This window comes from Palaemon carinicauda, chromosome 35 (assembly GCF_036898095.1).
Source record: "Palaemon carinicauda isolate YSFRI2023 chromosome 35, ASM3689809v2, whole genome shotgun sequence".
Taxonomy (NCBI): domain Eukaryota; kingdom Metazoa; phylum Arthropoda; class Malacostraca; order Decapoda; family Palaemonidae; genus Palaemon; species Palaemon carinicauda.
Window position 1 is genome coordinate 58,346,982 of NC_090759.1, and position 17,042 is coordinate 58,364,023.

Sequence of the window (17,042 nt, forward strand, 5' to 3'; positions counted from 1 at the left end):
TATTTGAAAGGTTGATATGTTATTATGATTGGGTCATTACAATTATAAAGAGTAATCCATGTGAATTGTGATTATATTGTGAAAACTGTATTAATTTCCCGAGTGGATGGGAGCCGGGACTTCCCCTCTCCCGTTTTCGTCACGTATTTGTATTTTTTTTACCTTTGGGGAAGCTTTAAAGAGAATAAAAGTGAGAAATTTATGATTTGCTGGTTAAATGGATTTGTCTTGTCTGTATCACAATGTTATCTATTTTTTTTATGTGAAGTTTTCTACAAAAAGGAACCATGGGACCTGCGTGCTCCCCCAAGCTCTTGTTTGAATCTGTAGTAGAGAGTAGAGAGAGAGTAGAGAGGAATAAAGAGAAAACGAGAAGGTCGTTTCCTTTCTCCCGTAGTTTATTTTTGAGTGTTACGAGAAAATTGAGGAGGCTATGCCTCAAACTGAGGGGCTTATGGCCCAAATACAACAGGTGGTGTTCTACTGTTAATGGAGGAAACTAAAGATATCCATGACTGGCGCCTTGCTTCTTTCATGGCATGACGGAACTGTGCTCTACATTTCTTGTACATAATCAAATTCTATCAGTTCGGCGTCAACGTAATCGTGTTAAGAGATCTTCTTATGGCTCTGAGCAGGGCAGTTATTTCTGAAAACCACCAGGGGACTGGTCATCGTTTGAATAACCCTGTTGTTTTGGGAATTGAATTGACTCCTGCTGTATGGAGAGTTCCATTCAGTAAGTCTATGGTATCATCAATATTTTCTACCTGTCCTGCATCCCCCTCAATTTCGCTTAGCTCACGAAATTTATCCCAGTCCGCCTTGTCAAGATTCCATCGTGGCGATCTCTGTAAAGGTGGACCGGTGCTACTATAGAGTGAGGTCTACCACACTGTAGCATGAGATCTACCTCCCGTTACTACTATAACGTAACACAGGCTTGAATTCTCCTCCTCTGTTACGCTTTCTTTTTTCCTGCATAACAGAACCACATTTATGGCATGGATCTGCTTCTTGAACTGTATCCAAGAGATTTTGCTCTCTTAAAAAGGCGAGTGCTGCATCCTCTGTCAGAATGACTCTTCTATAAAACTCCTTCAGCAACATTTTTAGTACCCTCAATCGATGATATCTCTTTTAGGCCGAGGGAAAAACTGATTTAGGAGTTGTTGTTGTAGATTATAGCCAACAGTTCTCGTTGGCACGGGCCATTCCCTTGGTCGGCCCGTAGTGCGATTTAGGAGCTCCATATGCTTCCTTTCATATGAACAGGTCACGTTTTTGATGGATTTGGGCTGTTCACATGTTCGATGGTTAGGTGCGGGGCTCCGGGACGCTGGTCACGCGGTAGACCTCACCCTCCACCTGGGTAGGCGACATATGGCGGTAGACCTCACACTATAGTAGCACCGGTGGACCTTTGTTGGTCTTTATAATGATTGGTGCATGATCACTAGTATGCCAATCAACTAATGGCCTCAAATCAAAATCGAGAAGGCAATTAGAGCTTAAGATTGATAGGTCAATACATGACAAGGTACCTGTCTGGACATGAAAGTGTGTGGGCTCTCCTGTATTAAGGAGTCCCACATCTTCATTTTCCACAATTGATGATATGATATTTCCCCTCGTGTTTGCTAAAACATCACCCCACAAAGGATGTCTACCATTCAAATCTCCAAGAAAAAGAAAAGGTTGAGGGAGTTATTGAATCACCGGTGCTACCATAGCGTGAGGTCTACCACACTATAGCGTGAGGTCTACCTCCCGTTAGCACTATAGCGTGAGGTCTACCGCTGAATTATTCGTCCCTCATAGATAAAACACATTTCATACATTTGTTTAAGCAATAAACACTCAATTTAAACATATTTTAGAAATGTCTTAAAATGATAATTGGAATTTTAATTACATTGAAAAAAAAATAAAGGTAAAAATAAACATGTTATCATATATTTCCATATTTATTCTAGCGATACAAAACAATAAACACTTAATTTAAACATATCTTAGAAATGACTTAAATAGATAATTGGATTTCTAATTACATTAAAAAAAAGGAATAAAGGTAAAAATAAACTTGTTATCGGTCTACTGCTAAATTATTCGTCCCTCATAGATAAAACACATTTCATACATATGTTTAAGCAATAAACACTTAATTTAAACATACTGTATCTTAGAAATGACTTAAATAGATAATTGGATTTCTAATTACATTAAAAAAGGAATAAAGGTAAAAATAAACATGTTATCATATATTTCCATACATTTATCCTAGCGGTACACACTTCGTACATCTTCTAAGAAAGACACAAATAGATCATTGGAATTTTTTCTCATCACCTTCCAGCAAAAATAATCAAGATGAGACTGGAACAGCTGACGACCAACACCTCGCAATAATCTCTTCAGAATCATCGTTTTAGCGTCCAACCACGATTGCTCAATTGCCTGTGTGTGTGCTCCTGTCGCTGGATCCATATATTATTGCTGGTGGTTCACTGTAGAATGCTGGTACCCCATGGCATTTAGGTTGCGGAAGGTCCAAGCTTGTCGCGTGGTAGACCTCACCCTCCGCCTGGGTAGGCGACATATGGCGGTAGACCTCACGCTATAGTAGCACCAAATCACCTCTACTAAGTTATCATACAAAATGTTACCATTTGGAGGCAAGTACAGAGAACAAACTGTATATTTTCTCCCTATATCAATCTGTACAACCACTGCCTGCAGAGGTGTACAAATAGAAAGAGAAACTTGGGGAACATCTCGCCGAACGTATATGAGACTTCCGCCATGGCTCCCTACTTGGTGATCATATGGTGTCCTATAACTAATATATTCGCGAGGACAAGGAGTATTATGATCAAGTTTGCTCTCCTGTAGACAGATAATTATGGGGGAATGCTCATGAATTAGGAGCTTAAGTTCATATTTTGCCCTTAAACCCTGACAGTTCCATTGCAAAATGGAGGAGAAGACTATGGATTCTTTCTGGAAGACATCTTGGATGAGGTCTTCCCATTAACAGTTTTTAATCTAACATCATTACCTGTAGGTTTCTTCACAGATGGTCTTATGTTGGGTTTTATGCTTGTGGTTTTCTTTGTATCCTATTGATCTATTTGTTGAGGCAGATGGTGGACCTCAACTTGAATTTCTGATTTATTCAGTTTATCTTCTGGTTCATTAGAACATCAACAGACAAAACATCACATTTATTTGATGTCATAACTTTAATGTTTTTAATGGAGGGGGGAGAGAGAGATGGAGGTCTCTCTCTTTTACGATTAAGAGATGGTGGGATTCTAAGTTTTTGCACCTTTCCCACTACAGGGGCATCAGGTAAGTTGGTCTTAAGTGAAACCTCCATCAAATCAGGCAAGGACATGGCCTGGGAGAAGTTTGTACTAGTTTTTGTAATGGGGGACGATGGCTGTACAGCAATGAGCAATGCCCTAGTGTTAATACACCATGGTAAAGCGGCAGGAGGTAACATGGTTACCTCGTTATTTGACATTTTATCAGATGGTATACTTCTTATTCTAAAACTATTGGCAGTACTAGGTTGGTTTAATTTTAATGCCTTAGCATATATAAATAATGTATTTAATAGTCTTTTGGCATGTCCCAGACTTATATGTTCTAAATTTGATTTGTTGAGGGCAGCTTCCTCCAACTTATACAACTCGCAGCTCTTGTCTGTGGATTTATGATTTGAGTTGCAATTTAAACACCTGGCTCCAAGTGCACATTTTCCATGGTAAGATTTGGAGCAAATACCACACATTTTCTCATTTTTGCAAACTTTAGACAGGTGACCAAATTTAAAACAAAGCATTGCAGTGGCTTCTGATTGAATGGTCCTACTTTAATAATTTTGTTTTCAATAATAATATGGAAAGGTACATCAGCATCCTGAAAGGTAAGGATTATCATTGATGTACCTGGGACTTTGTGAACTTTCCATACATTTAGCGGACATATGGCCAGTATCTCCTCCTCTATAAATTCATACAGCTCTCTGTTAAAAACTACTCCCCTTCCATAGCTAAAATTTAGGTTGGATTTGACATCTAACTTAATATCATCATTAGATGTTTTCATGTTGGACAGTATTACAGACTGTGTACTTAATTTTGCATAGATGAGGAAACTACTTTTTCCAAAACGAGATATATCGCCCGGTGCAATAGTTCCTATTTTTTTTCCTGAATCAATTTGCATATTTTAAAATAATTCCCGGTAACCCCCTTCAATTCAGCTATAAGCCACATAGGTGGTTTTGGCATTCTCTGGGAGGGCATAACTAAATCCGCGTCTTTTTTCCAACCAATCGCCTGGCCTATATACATCCAAATCTTTTGGTACCTTATTGCAGAGAGCAGCCGCAACATTCAAGTTATTAATTTTAATATTATTCATGTTACTTATTGCACTAAATGCTTCATCATAACTACTGTAAGATATTCATGAATCCCACTTTTCATCTTCAAGTTTCATCCTTATTTCTTTTATGCATCCACAGCACTCAAATGCTTTATGCAGATCATCGTAGTTTGTCTCTATTGGAATTTGGGTAACATAAAGGATTCGAAGTTACCTTGTGTTACCCAAATTACCAGATTTTGGAATATTAGTAGAATGGTCCTTTCCCATTCAGAGGTCATCAACAGAACTTTCCCTACTCACATTATCAGAGGTCGTCAACAGTGCAGGGGGGAGGGGGAGTCAGCAAATCCAGGGGATGGGGAGTCAGTGTTTGAAGGGTTCATAGTTCAGGGTGGGATTTTCTTTATTTTTTTTTTTTTGTTGGTTTACCTGATTGAGAATTTTAAGAAAGTATCATACGTTGGAAAGGAAATTTGCATTCTCCACAATCAGCACAATGAGAGTATACTTCCCAGATGGTTCACTCCATACCCTAGCCGAAGGATAGCACAAAAACAGATATAGAGGTACATGTGTAAGCTAAACCCACCTATTAGGACTGAGACCAAGGAAATATGGAATCATACTCCCCATATCTGTAATGATGGGATTCTGGCCAGTAGCCAAGAGTCCCACCTCAAGGATTGAAACCCCCCCGGATTCCGATGACCCAACCCTTGAGAGTAGTTCTGCCAAAAAGATCCAAACCATCTTTCGGATGGCTGAGATCATCCAATAGTCTCAAATATAGCTTTGAATGCAAATACCTCCCAACAGTGATCCCTTCTCCCAATCATCTAAGCAGGAAGTAATAACGAATGTGGAAATATCCACGCCATTGAAATAAAATAAAAATAAATAGATAAATAAATGAATGAACAAATAAAATAAATACATATATATATACATATATATATATATATATATATATATATATATATATATATATATATATATATATATATATATATATATATTATAAACTTAAGAGAAATAATACTCATTGATTTAGGACAGCAAGACAAAAGAAAGTTGATAAAATTAGGAGAAGGTCGAAGTAATATTGAGCAGAAAAAATAGAGGAAGGGGAGAGAAATTTATATTAGAACCTGAGGAGCAATATCCTCAAGTTCGAGAGCCCTCTTACCCGTCACAATTCTTGCACAATATGAAGAAACCACATGACTGTGTCAAGGCATTCTCTCATTAAGAGGGTCTTGACTGTTTACTTACAGATGAGCATGCTTGAAGGTGTGTCTTTCTGTGACCTGAGAGACCTATATTTTTGCAATTACCCCTGTCATTGCACATTTATTATTATTCTTTTCTTTTACATATGTGAGTATTGTATTTTGTTGAAATTTGATGTGCATTTAAATGCAAAAAAGAAACTATATAAAATTTCAAGTAGGATATGGAGAAAGAGGATTTATAATTCACTATTGTTACTGCTGGTAGACTACTGATAATTGCTAAATTCAGAATGAATATGGGCAACTTGTTAATGCAACTGGATGGAAGTACCTGAGCATGGAAAGGATAGTGATAATGTGTAAATAAACCAAAAATGATAAAAAAATAAGTTGTATATGACAATATTATACATAAAGATCAATTAAATATGATGAAAACATAATGAATAATTGAAGAGGCTTAAAATTTATGGAGTATTTTATGAATTTTCGATTTTAATCTAATTATTATGAATAAATTCCATTTTATTTATTATTTATAGTTACTGATGTTTTCTCGATGAATAATTGGGTTTTAAATAATATAAACAATTACCAACTGATAAGTGGATACTTCAGCATAATCTCTCTTTCAGAATTCCTGTCACCTATTAAGTCAATAAATATATTTATTGCTAAATATTCAATAACAACAATATAGAATCATCTCAGAGAAATTACAATGAGAGAGACTCGTTTATGAAGTTTTGTTTATTAGTATGATGGTTTTTATTTCTCCCCGAGGGGAGTGGACCGATCCCGGAGGTACTGCAATACCGGGCCGATCCGCGGCAAAGGTGGAGCAAGCCCCTAGCACTTCGCCAAGACCCAAAAATCAGTTTAATATCGTAGATCCCACATGGGGATCGTATCAGATATTAAGCTGATAAGAACAGATACTACACTTTGATCTTAGCCAAAAGGCCGAGAAGCGATACCAACCTCTTCAAATTTTGGAAATCTCCTGACACCTTCTGCAAACACCCGATTAATAAGAATGAGGATAAAAGAGGCATATGTGCTCAAAATTCTTATTCTATTAAACTGATTTAACACAAAAATAATAATGTAATTATCTTTGATTAGAAACTTGAATTACATGTCATTTGAACAGTATAAGAATCTTGAAATAATAATTCTTATTAAGTCATATATTCCTCATTTTCTCTAGGTATGAAGCAACATGCACTTCAAATCAAGCCATGTAATTTGACTCTGTCTTTCTAAATATGTCTCTCTGATCACTGTAGTAAAGAAATACTGTGAAAATAAACCAATCCAGGTTCTGAAGATGGTAAAATTTATATATAAAATATTTTCATGTAAAAAATAGGGAAAGGTATGGTCTGCAGATACCAAGTTAAGATGTACGAGTGTGCGCAAGATCTGGTGTCCGGGTGGGGACTCTTAGACATTCACTCATAGGCCCCAAGGGTGCAAGACCCGACCGGTGGGTAACGATCTAGCCTGATCTTGGCCCACAAGAATCTCAGCTCAAGAGTATTGCTCCGCCCTGTGCAATCTCAATTTTTAGTTACGAGGAAATCATTTCGCCCATGATCTACTGCAGATTTTGAAAAAATTCTTATGCTGAGCTGTTCCATTTTCTTCAGGTGATGCTGGTACCATATCCAGGTCTCTTGGACATTTGACACGGTGCTAATTGAATTGGTTGGCAGACGACAATTTTGGTGCTAAGCTTTATTCCATGGACTTCCAAAACTATTTGCTTGAGTCATGCGGAGGCTGTATAACCTTAGCTATATGGGTTATGACCTCATTGAATGACTTAACTGCTAGCAGGTAATAGAGATTGCTTGCTTGCTATAGATTGCCAGGAATTTTATCCGGAAGGAGGCTCTGTGGACAATATGCCCTAGCCCCCAAGTCAAACTAAAAGCTCTACACCTAGACCTGTTGTGTCAAATGATACTTTCTTATAAGAGCACTCATAGAGTGTTCTGGTCTATCACTCTGCACCTAGACCCTAGACTGTTGCTCTGCACCAGAGCTTTAATATCTCCCTCGGCCCGAAGGCCAATTGAGTGGGTGGCCAGCCCCTGAGCTCCTAAAATCAGTCCCTTTTAGGAGCCAAAAAGAAGATTTCTAGTAGTAGAGAATAGTGGTACAGTAGCAAGTCCCATTGAGTAGGAGAGACTGGAAGAGGAAAAAAAATGTTTAAGTAGAAGAGAGATGGAGCAGAATTAAGAATAAGGATTTATCTCTGCTCGGGGGATGGCTGTGGCAGTGAGCTTTGTTGCAGGAGTGGGACGATGTGGTTTAGGGTCTGACCGAGGCCAGGAAGGTTGTGAAGGGATAGGACTTTGGTGATAAGGTGGATGGTGATGGGTATGAGGTCTCGCAAGGACATAGTGTCCAATTGATGGCAGAAAGTTGGATGGGGATGGGTTAGGAGAAGGATTTGGACAAGGTGTAGGTTCTGGAGTGGAGGAGGTCGGTGGAAGGATGATGGCTGTGCTGGTGGTAGTGGTAGACGCAGAAGCAGCAGCTGGTACTGGAGCTGGGACCGGCTTCCAAGGAGGTCTCTTGCGTGGTTTCGTCTGCGGCCTTGGTTGCAGTGTCTGTGTGTCCTTTGTAGTTATAAGAGTGTGTCCAGAGGTTCTAACCTTTTGAGGCACTCTGGACACCTTTTATTCCAGCCGTGGTGAGGCCGGGAGCAGTTAGGGCACTTGGGCCGAGTCTCTCTCCCACCGTTGTGCTCATCGATGCAATTTTGAGTTGGATGCTTGCCGCTGCAGACTCCACGGATCCCCTTGCTCCTGCAGTCAGACTTGTGGTGTCTGAAGCGCTGCCAATTGAAGCAACGGAGTGGTTCCCTTTCCAAGTCCTTTATGGGAAAAGTTCCCCACAGTACGATCTCCAAGGCAGGTGGGAGAGGTCCTACAAAGGTGACAATGACTTCCCTGGTGGGTGCCTTACGACTGCCCAACTTCCTTTTGGCTTGGGCAATTTTTGGCTATCTGTGATGAGGGACATTGGTATCTTGACTGGGTAATAGTATACCACCAATTTCCTCTGTTTCTTGGTGAGATCAAGGTAGGCGAGGGTGGCTTCACTACGCAGGTGTCTTGCACTATCTTGATCCTTAGGGGTGATGATGATATCACCATTTAAGTTGGTTCTGGCCGTAATCTTTAGTCCTGGATTAGCGGCTGCCATAACGGCTACAGCCGCGTATGACGGGGTCTCTCCGGTGGCTGGTAATTTAAACTTGGGGAGTTGAGTTGCCGTTGGCTGTGAGGCCTCTAGTGAAACTTGGGTACTGCTGATGGCAGTGGCTTCAGCTAGGAGGTGAGTGAGGCACACCAGCAGTTACAATCATGCCTGTGTGCCTTTGTAGGCTGAGTGGTGGGCAGGTTGCCAGGGTCTAGGTCCATAGCAGATATGTCTGCCTATTGTGTAGAGGTGTTGCTCTGTCTTCTTCTTCTTGGTTGTTGGATGGGTTGGAGAAGGTGGAGGTTGTTCCTAGGTTACTGGTTCTTTGGGTTGAACAGAGAGCCAGAACTCTTGCACACAATCTGCACAACACTCATTGTGGTGGCTTCATCTGTAGGCGGCGTGTAGAAGAAAGATTTCTTGGAGTGCTTGTGAGGTGTAGCAAAGATGCTGGTGTATGGGTCCCTGTAGAACAGTGGAGTTGTATCCCAGTTGTTGGGCCAGGGCTCTTGCTCATTGACGAGGGGGGGGGTGGAAATACAGCAAATGGTGAGGGCAAAACAGTCTGTGTACTCACATCCTAAGTTGTGATGGTACATTTCTGGGTCCTTGGTAACAACGAAATCAACCTAGTTGATTAGGTCCTCCCTATAGGCAGATTACCATTTGCAGTCTGGGACCGAGTTATCATTTGAGTAGAGCCTCCTACAGTGTTGGAGCCATAGTGCATATAAGCCCCATGCAAAGTCCTTGAGCCTTTCAAATCCCACAGACATAATGCCTGAGAGATCCTGGCAGTATTAGAGAGTCCAATGTAACAGCCGAAAATTACAGCCAGTTACTGTTCGGTTTCACAGCCGAAAATTACAGCCAGTTTCTGTTCGGTGTCACAGCCGAAAATTTCAGCATACAGCCAAAAATTTTAGCACAATGCCAAAAAATACGGCTAGCAAGCTGGCAGGGGACCTAGGTGTCCCCTGTGGCGAGTAGACAAGTTCCTGAGCGCAAGGAGTAGTCCTCACCGTGTGGGACCAAAGCTGAGACTGATAATGTGATGGGTAATAAAGCATGTCCACAGCCTTTATATACTCTTCACACATCATGATAATATGGTCAAAGGGGGCTGCAGTTCGTCTTGGCTAGTAGAGTACCTTGGTATTCTTTATGTTCATAGGAAGCTCGTGGTCGGTGGCTGCTCTACTAATTTTGAATATGAATACTGATTTATAAAGAAATGGTAACCTGCATAATTTTGTTTAAAAAAAAGGATTGGAAACAAGATTAATTCTTCTAATAAGAATGGTTAAAATTTGGTAGGATTACTTTCTATAAATATTTTAGAGGAAATAATTTCAATAGTAAGTTCTTTTAGAGGGATAGCGCGAACGCAGTCCCTCGCTACCAAAAATTTCGCACCCGAGTTGACCACATTTGGGTCAATCGCAAGGGTCAGCACCACCGGAGTGCAATGGTGAGCCTCGCCTTGGGGGAACCACCTTCATGATCATGGTGTCCCCTGTGCCAGGTAAGTATGCTTAACCAATGTTGTTGGGGTATTAAAGCCAACACTTGTTGTTGGCATGGGCCTTTCCCTTGGTTGGCCCGTAGTAATGCTTAACCAACAGCCTTTTCACCCCTCATGCAACATGACTGCACACATTATACAGAGCAATAAAGAATGGTGGTCATAATAATGGACTTTATTCTTGAAAATTAAAATATTTCTTCAATAAAACAAATTTTCTTCTTAATATGAACAAAAACCATTTCTACATTATATATAACTAATAGAAGGAAATATAAATATTTCTTTTTAATAGACCTACCAAAAAGCTATCACCAAAACAATCCTAGCCCAGACCTTAACTTGGCTGCTGGAGAACCCACCCAGGAATCTCAACCAGTTGTCGCCAAACCCAAGCAGCTTGCTAAACTAAAAATGGCAGCTGTAGAAGGCTCACCGTCATACGCGGCAGTAGCTGCCATTGCTACTGCCAACCCCGGCATCAACATAACAGCCATGGCCAACCTTAAGGACGATTTAATTATCTCCCCAAAGGATCAGGCCAGCGCCAACATCCTTTCCCAAGCAGAAGCCGTCCCAGTTGATACTCTAATCCCCTTAATATTGCAATTATTAATGAAAGTCTGCTCCCTTGTCCAGACTCCCTCCGCTACAATACAATCCCTCCTCTCCACTCTAGTATCCACCTCCCTCGAGCAGGGATAAGCAGCTTGCTTTAACTGCTGCTTTAGCCTACTACTAAAACTCCTTCTCTCCTCTCCCAGACTCTCCTACTTACTGGGAATTGCTACTATCAACACTTTTACCTACCACTAAAACTTTTCACTTTGGTTCCAATATGGACTGGGTTTTCTTGGTCCACAAACGGTCATGCTCTTGGTGCTGAGCGACCGCACTTGCAACCACGCTCAAGGTGCTGAGCAGTTGCAAGGACAGGCGGATGAAGTCTTCTGCGGCTATACTCTTGGGGCTGAGCGGTCGCACCTGCAGCTATGCTCAAAGAGCTGAGCGGCTGCAGGACCAGTCATATGAGAGCAGTGTGGCCCTGCTGTATATTATATTGTAATCAATACTGTTGCCTGTTGAGAATAATATGCTCTGAAAAGAGCTCCTGTATACTAGAGCAGGTTTCTCGTGACCCGGGAGCCTGCTCGACAGGCTGCCAAAGCAAGAGCCCGTGTTCAGTCTATGTAGACTGGACAATCTATACGCAAGCAAGCAAGCAAGCAAATCACCAAGATAATCCCCGCTCACTGACCGTGTTAGCTAGCAGAGAATTACAGCTCCAAGTACAGTCTCCTGGCTGGCTGAAGGACTCGCGGCTCAGCTCCCGAGCCGTCAACACCTACCAGAGGAAGCTCGCAGGGAGATTAGTGCCTTCACTGACTGTCGTCCTTTGACTTGACAGGCTGGCTTTTGTAGCTACTCTAGTAAAAGCAGCTAGATAAGAATTAGGCTCGAAGTCCAGTCAACTAGCTGGCTTAAATATTCAGCTATACCTCTTGACTGCTTATTGATAGATTGATTGATTGATTTGAAGTTTTCTGGCATCCTGACATCGAAGGTCATCGACGCCGATATCGTTTATTATAAATAAAGATTAAATGAATATTCAATTAAAACCAGAGATGTAAATATGTTATAAAAGTTAAATAGCATTAAGAAGACTTGCTTATGATATAAATTTAAAAATGCCTCTAGAAGTAAATGTTATAAACGTTAAATAGCATTAAGAAGACCTGCTTCTGATATCAATTTAAAAATGATACTAGAATTGTACGACACATCATGTCCAAGGATCTTGGCCAGGATGACCCTGCCATCCTCACCTCGAGCCTCAAACAGATCTCTATCTCTTAAGTTATTATAGTTGGGGCATTCGATCAACAAATGCCTCACTGTTAAAGGTAACAAACAGTCGTCGCAATACGGTTGGTGTTGGCCCTTCAGAAGAAACTCGTGTGTCAACCATGTGTGACCAATGCGGAGACGACTAAGAGACGTCTCCATATTTCAGGGCATCATGTTATATCTCCAAGGAGATATGACATTTGTTACCTCTCTCATCTTATTGCCATCTAGACCATCCCAGTGCTGTTGCCAACAATTACAAAACAATTTCCTGATGTTAGGTAGGAAATCATTAAAGGGAATAAGATACCTTCTTAGTAGCAACTCGGATGCAGCATTCTTCGCCAGTAAATCTGCCTTCTCATTCCCAGACACTCCTATATGTGCTGGAACCCAAGAAAATTGAACCATTATACCTCTCCGACTAATAATAAAAATCCATTCTAAAATCTTTGAAACTAGAGGGTTACTAGATTTAATAACTGCTAGAGTTGAAGAACACTCCTTGCATCACTAAAAATGGTAAAATTACCCTCTTTCTCCAACACTATTTTCTCAATAGCAGTTAGTGTGCCATACAGTTCCGCAGTAAATATGGAAGCTGTTAAAGGAAGTGCACCTCTACAATTATAATCATTACTATGTACTCCAAATCCAACGCCAGCATCAGATTTGGTGCCATCAGTAAATATTAAAGTCGATCCCCTATGTTCTGCAACATGTTCCATAAAAAGCGACCTGGATTCTAAGTCAGTCATATTCTTCTTAACTTCAATAAAATATTTACAAAAAGATACCTCTGGTAATTTCCATGGAGGCGTTGATGATGCCTTAAATGGAAGCATCTTACTTCTATTTATATTCAGACTGTTTAATAATTGTTTCACCCGAAAGCCATAAGGTTCAGGAGATTTAGGGTGCAACTCAAAGTATGATGTGTGTCTTACAAGGCTTGCAGTCTGAAAGGCTAAAGAGTTAGGGAGTCTTTGCAACCTAAACCAATACCAAACAACAGAAGACTTTTGGTAAAGTTCTAGAGGTAATTCTCCAGCATCAACATGAAATATATTGAATCTAACGTCTTTAATTGGCTTGGGTTGGCTGAGGAGTATATTTCACATCCATAACTAATTTTGGAAAAAATCAAGGCCTTGTATAATTTTAATATAGTATTGCAGTCTGCCCCCATGATGTATGGGACAATACTTTTAAGAGATTCAGAGATTAAGAGATTCTAATATTTGATTAATTGATTTATTATCATTTATTAAACAATTTCTTTTACTCATGCTTAATTGTATTGCTGAATGCCCTTTAAAGTGGTTAACGCTGGACTAGGCCGTAAATCCCAAAATCTATTCCTTCACATCTTAAGCCCGCGACAAATAAATATCGTCACCCTCATAAACTAACTGCTTAAGTCCTTTTTCAGAGATTTTTATATTTTTGCTAAATCACATCTCCAACATATGGCGCAAATAATGATATAAATGCCCATGTCATATCTAGATAATAAGTGGTATAAAATTCCTCGTAAATTTTTTGCCTATATCACTAGATGACTTAGGCATTATTGTCTGTATGCCTAAGTCATCATTATGATTTAGGCAAAAAATAAATTTCTTCCAACACGGAGTACTTACCTCGAACTATTTTCTTAGGAGTATCTGGGATCTCCTCCCAACCGACCAGAATTTTGCGCAGTTTCCCCTATCTCTGTTTTCTATAGTGGGTCTCTCTGTAGCGGATGAATAGCGCCGAGGCGACCCGGGTAAGCAAGCGTGCGTGGCCAGGTCTCGGTCACCAATAAGTTTTTGGTCGCGTCGTGATTCACATCTCACCGCTCTCTCTTCACCCAGTGCGACCCTTTGTGTCTCCACGCGGTCCCCACGTGTTCAATCCTAACCTTATCCACCTCTTTCCTCTGTGTCCCTGTGTCGATTGGTGCCTTAGTGTTCATGATGGAGCATCCCCGTCGTTGCCCCGGGGCTATGGCCGGTAAATCTTGTGGTGCTTTTCTCTCCAAGCCGGAGGTCGACCCTCACACCTTGTGTTTGTCGTGTAGGGGCAGTGTTTGTTCCTTTATAGCCATGTGTCCGGAGTGCTAGTCTTGGAATGAAATCCAATGGGTTCTCTACGGAACGAAGAAAAAGAAGGCAGCCAAGAGATCACCTAAGAAGACTAGCATCTCCTCGCCTTTAGCTTCGCCCGATGCCTCGTCAGAGAGGGGTTCCCTACCGCCTTCCCCTACCTAGAGTAGGGGACGAGGTAAGTCCGTTGCGGGGAAGCGGCCCATTGCCCTTCCCCAAGAGTCTGATATTCCTGTTGGGGGGGATGTTGTGTCAGTTCAGGCATGTGAGGGGCCTGAGGGAGGGGTGGGAGTGTGTTCGGGAGACGAGGTCCTGGTGCCAACGGGGCCTGTCTCTGCCGAAGATCTGATGTGAGGGAAGCCTGCTACGGCCCCTTCCCCCGCATCGTGGGTATGTATTTCAGGTGCTTCAGCGACCGGGGGAGACGCTGAGAAAGAAGCATTATCGTCGAATTCGGAATCCGTTGCTTGGACGGCACCCAGGACGCCCTTCAGGTCGCCCATGAGACTAGGAGGAGGAGTTCAGCACCAAGTTTGTTCCCAAGAAGGCCCGTCATCATTCTCCTCCTCTTCGTCGGATTCGTTCTCCTCGGAAGATGAAGGCCCGAAGGACTCAAAGAGGAAACGGGAGAGGTCCCACAGGAAGAGGTCCCGCTCACGCCAAGAAGGAAACGGGCTAGGACCTCCAGGAAGAAGTACAAGAGGAGCCGTTCGTCTAAGGATAAGTGGGTGCGGGTCACAATCCCCCGGAGTGAACTCCTCAAGGCTACCTCCGCTCCGGGCGCCTCCGGTTGGCTCCCTAGAGCCGCTTCTTCGCCCTCGCGACACGGCTCCTCCAGCAGACCCGACCATCGTCAGAAGTCGACCCACCAGGTCACTTTCAGCAAGCATAAGTCCGCGAAGGCACCGGGTCCATCTGCCAAGCGGAAAGAGCCGCTCCTTTGGCCCGGCAGCATAGTCCCAGCCCCCGGGACTGCGACGACTTTCCCCGAGCAACAGAGCCAGCCAGCTGGCCCGGAGAAGCCCGCGGCTCCACGAACCTCCGTGGGAGAGAGTAGACCCATGAAGGCTACTCCCGTCCCAGCGGATCCACCTGCTCTGCGGGTCGCCACGCCGATGGCTCGGCATGAGAAGGTGGTTCTACCTTCCCATACGGCTCCTTCCGTTGCTGACGAGGTTCCCCATGAGGATGACCAGGTAACGGAAGGGCTGGTAGAAGGAGGAGAGTGCTCGTCAGACGACGTCTCCTCCTACCGGAAAGTCTTGGCACTCATCAGACGCCACAATAGGCTGGATGAACCTAAACCCTCGGCAGAGCCGGCCTGGCTCTCCAGGCTGAGCAGACTAGTGGACAACCCGGTTCAGCAGAAGCCTTCCCTAGCCCTACCTCTGGCACGGGACGTGAAGCTGGGTATGGACCACATAGACAAGTTCATAGCCAGCCAAGCGGACGCCTCCAGGAGCCAGGGTGCCTCCAAACTTCTACCGGGACTTAAAACGCAGAAGCGCTTTTACGTCCCAGAGGGTCGTCGAGGAGGTCCCCATACGATCGAGCCAGCTATCGCCATATTGAATCAGGGAGCGGCAGAAGACAGGGCATCCTCCGCTCCAGTGTGCTTCTCACCAGCAGAAACTTCCATGATGGAGGATATGGCCCTAGACCTGGTTAACGTTTCTTCTAGGTTGGACTGGTGGGCCTGCACACTGGTGGGGTTCTAGTCCTCTCATGACCTCTCCGTCCCAGAAAACCAGTCCTTATTACGAGAATTGATCAGTTCGGGGGGAAAAGCCATAAAGTTTCTCCCCCATAAATCCCTCTCTCAAGCAGCCAATTGGGTTCTGCGGAAATGCGACACAGTTCTGAGCAAGTTGGTACGGAGGTTACCCGAACGGGAGGCGAGATCGCTGAGGAACTTGCCAGTTTGGGGCGAGTCCATGTTCACCCTGAAGGTGGTCGAGGAGGTGATGGCGAGGGTAAGGAAACTTGAAGAAGCAGGAGAGCCTAGACCCTCGCCTGCAAGACGTCCAGCTCACAGGAGACACTCTTCAGACGCCCCTCACCCGTCCCATTCTTCGCCAGTCCAACCGAGGAGAGAGTCTCCGTCTGTGTCTTGGCACCAAGCCCCACAGCCCTCCCGTATGGGAGGTTCAGCCCCACAGACAACCTTTAGGCCCTCCTATGCCAACTCTAGGAGAGGGCGCTCCACCCGCGCCTCTAGGAGGAGATAGGCAGAGAGGCACACTACTCCTGCCGAAGCCTCGGGTAGGGAGATGCCTCAAACACTCTTGGCAAGCTTGGCGGGACTACGGAGCGGATCCGTGGACCGTTGCAGTACTGAAGGACGGGTACAGGTTGCCCTTCCTAGCGGAACCGCCTCCTCTAATCCCGGACCAACAGGCGGAGTGGTTGGCGCCCAAGGACCCTTTAAGAAGAACAGCTTTACAGTAGGAAGTGTTGGCCATGATCGCCAAAGGGGTGCTGGAACCAGTCAGGAACCCCAGCCCGGGGTTCTACAGCAGGCTCTTCCTGGTGGAGAAACGACAGGGGGTTGGAGGCCGGTCATAGATCTGTCAGCCCTCAAAAAGTTTGTTTGCAAGACCAACTTCAAATTGGACACCCCGAAGTCGGTTATGGCGGCCTTCAAAGAAGGAGACTTCATGATGTCATTACCCCTCAAGGATGCCTACTTTCAGATCCCTGTCCACCCTCCAGCAGGAAGTTCCCAAGAGT

The 17,042-nt window shown here is 43.4% G+C and overlaps 2 non-coding genes across 2 annotated transcripts; both read right to left on the bottom strand.

The window, feature by feature from the left end:
• Positions 1-6,412: 6,412 nt before the first annotated feature.
• Positions 6,413-6,605, bottom strand: LOC137627981 (U2 spliceosomal RNA). Its single transcript, XR_011041288.1, has one exon. It is a non-coding gene; the product is annotated as a U2 spliceosomal RNA (small nuclear RNA).
• Positions 6,606-10,216: 3,611 nt separating this feature from the next.
• On the bottom strand, positions 10,217-10,379 carry LOC137627943 (U1 spliceosomal RNA). Its single transcript, XR_011041257.1, has one exon. It is a non-coding gene; the product is annotated as a U1 spliceosomal RNA (small nuclear RNA).
• Between the last annotated feature and the right edge of the window lie 6,663 nt (positions 10,380-17,042).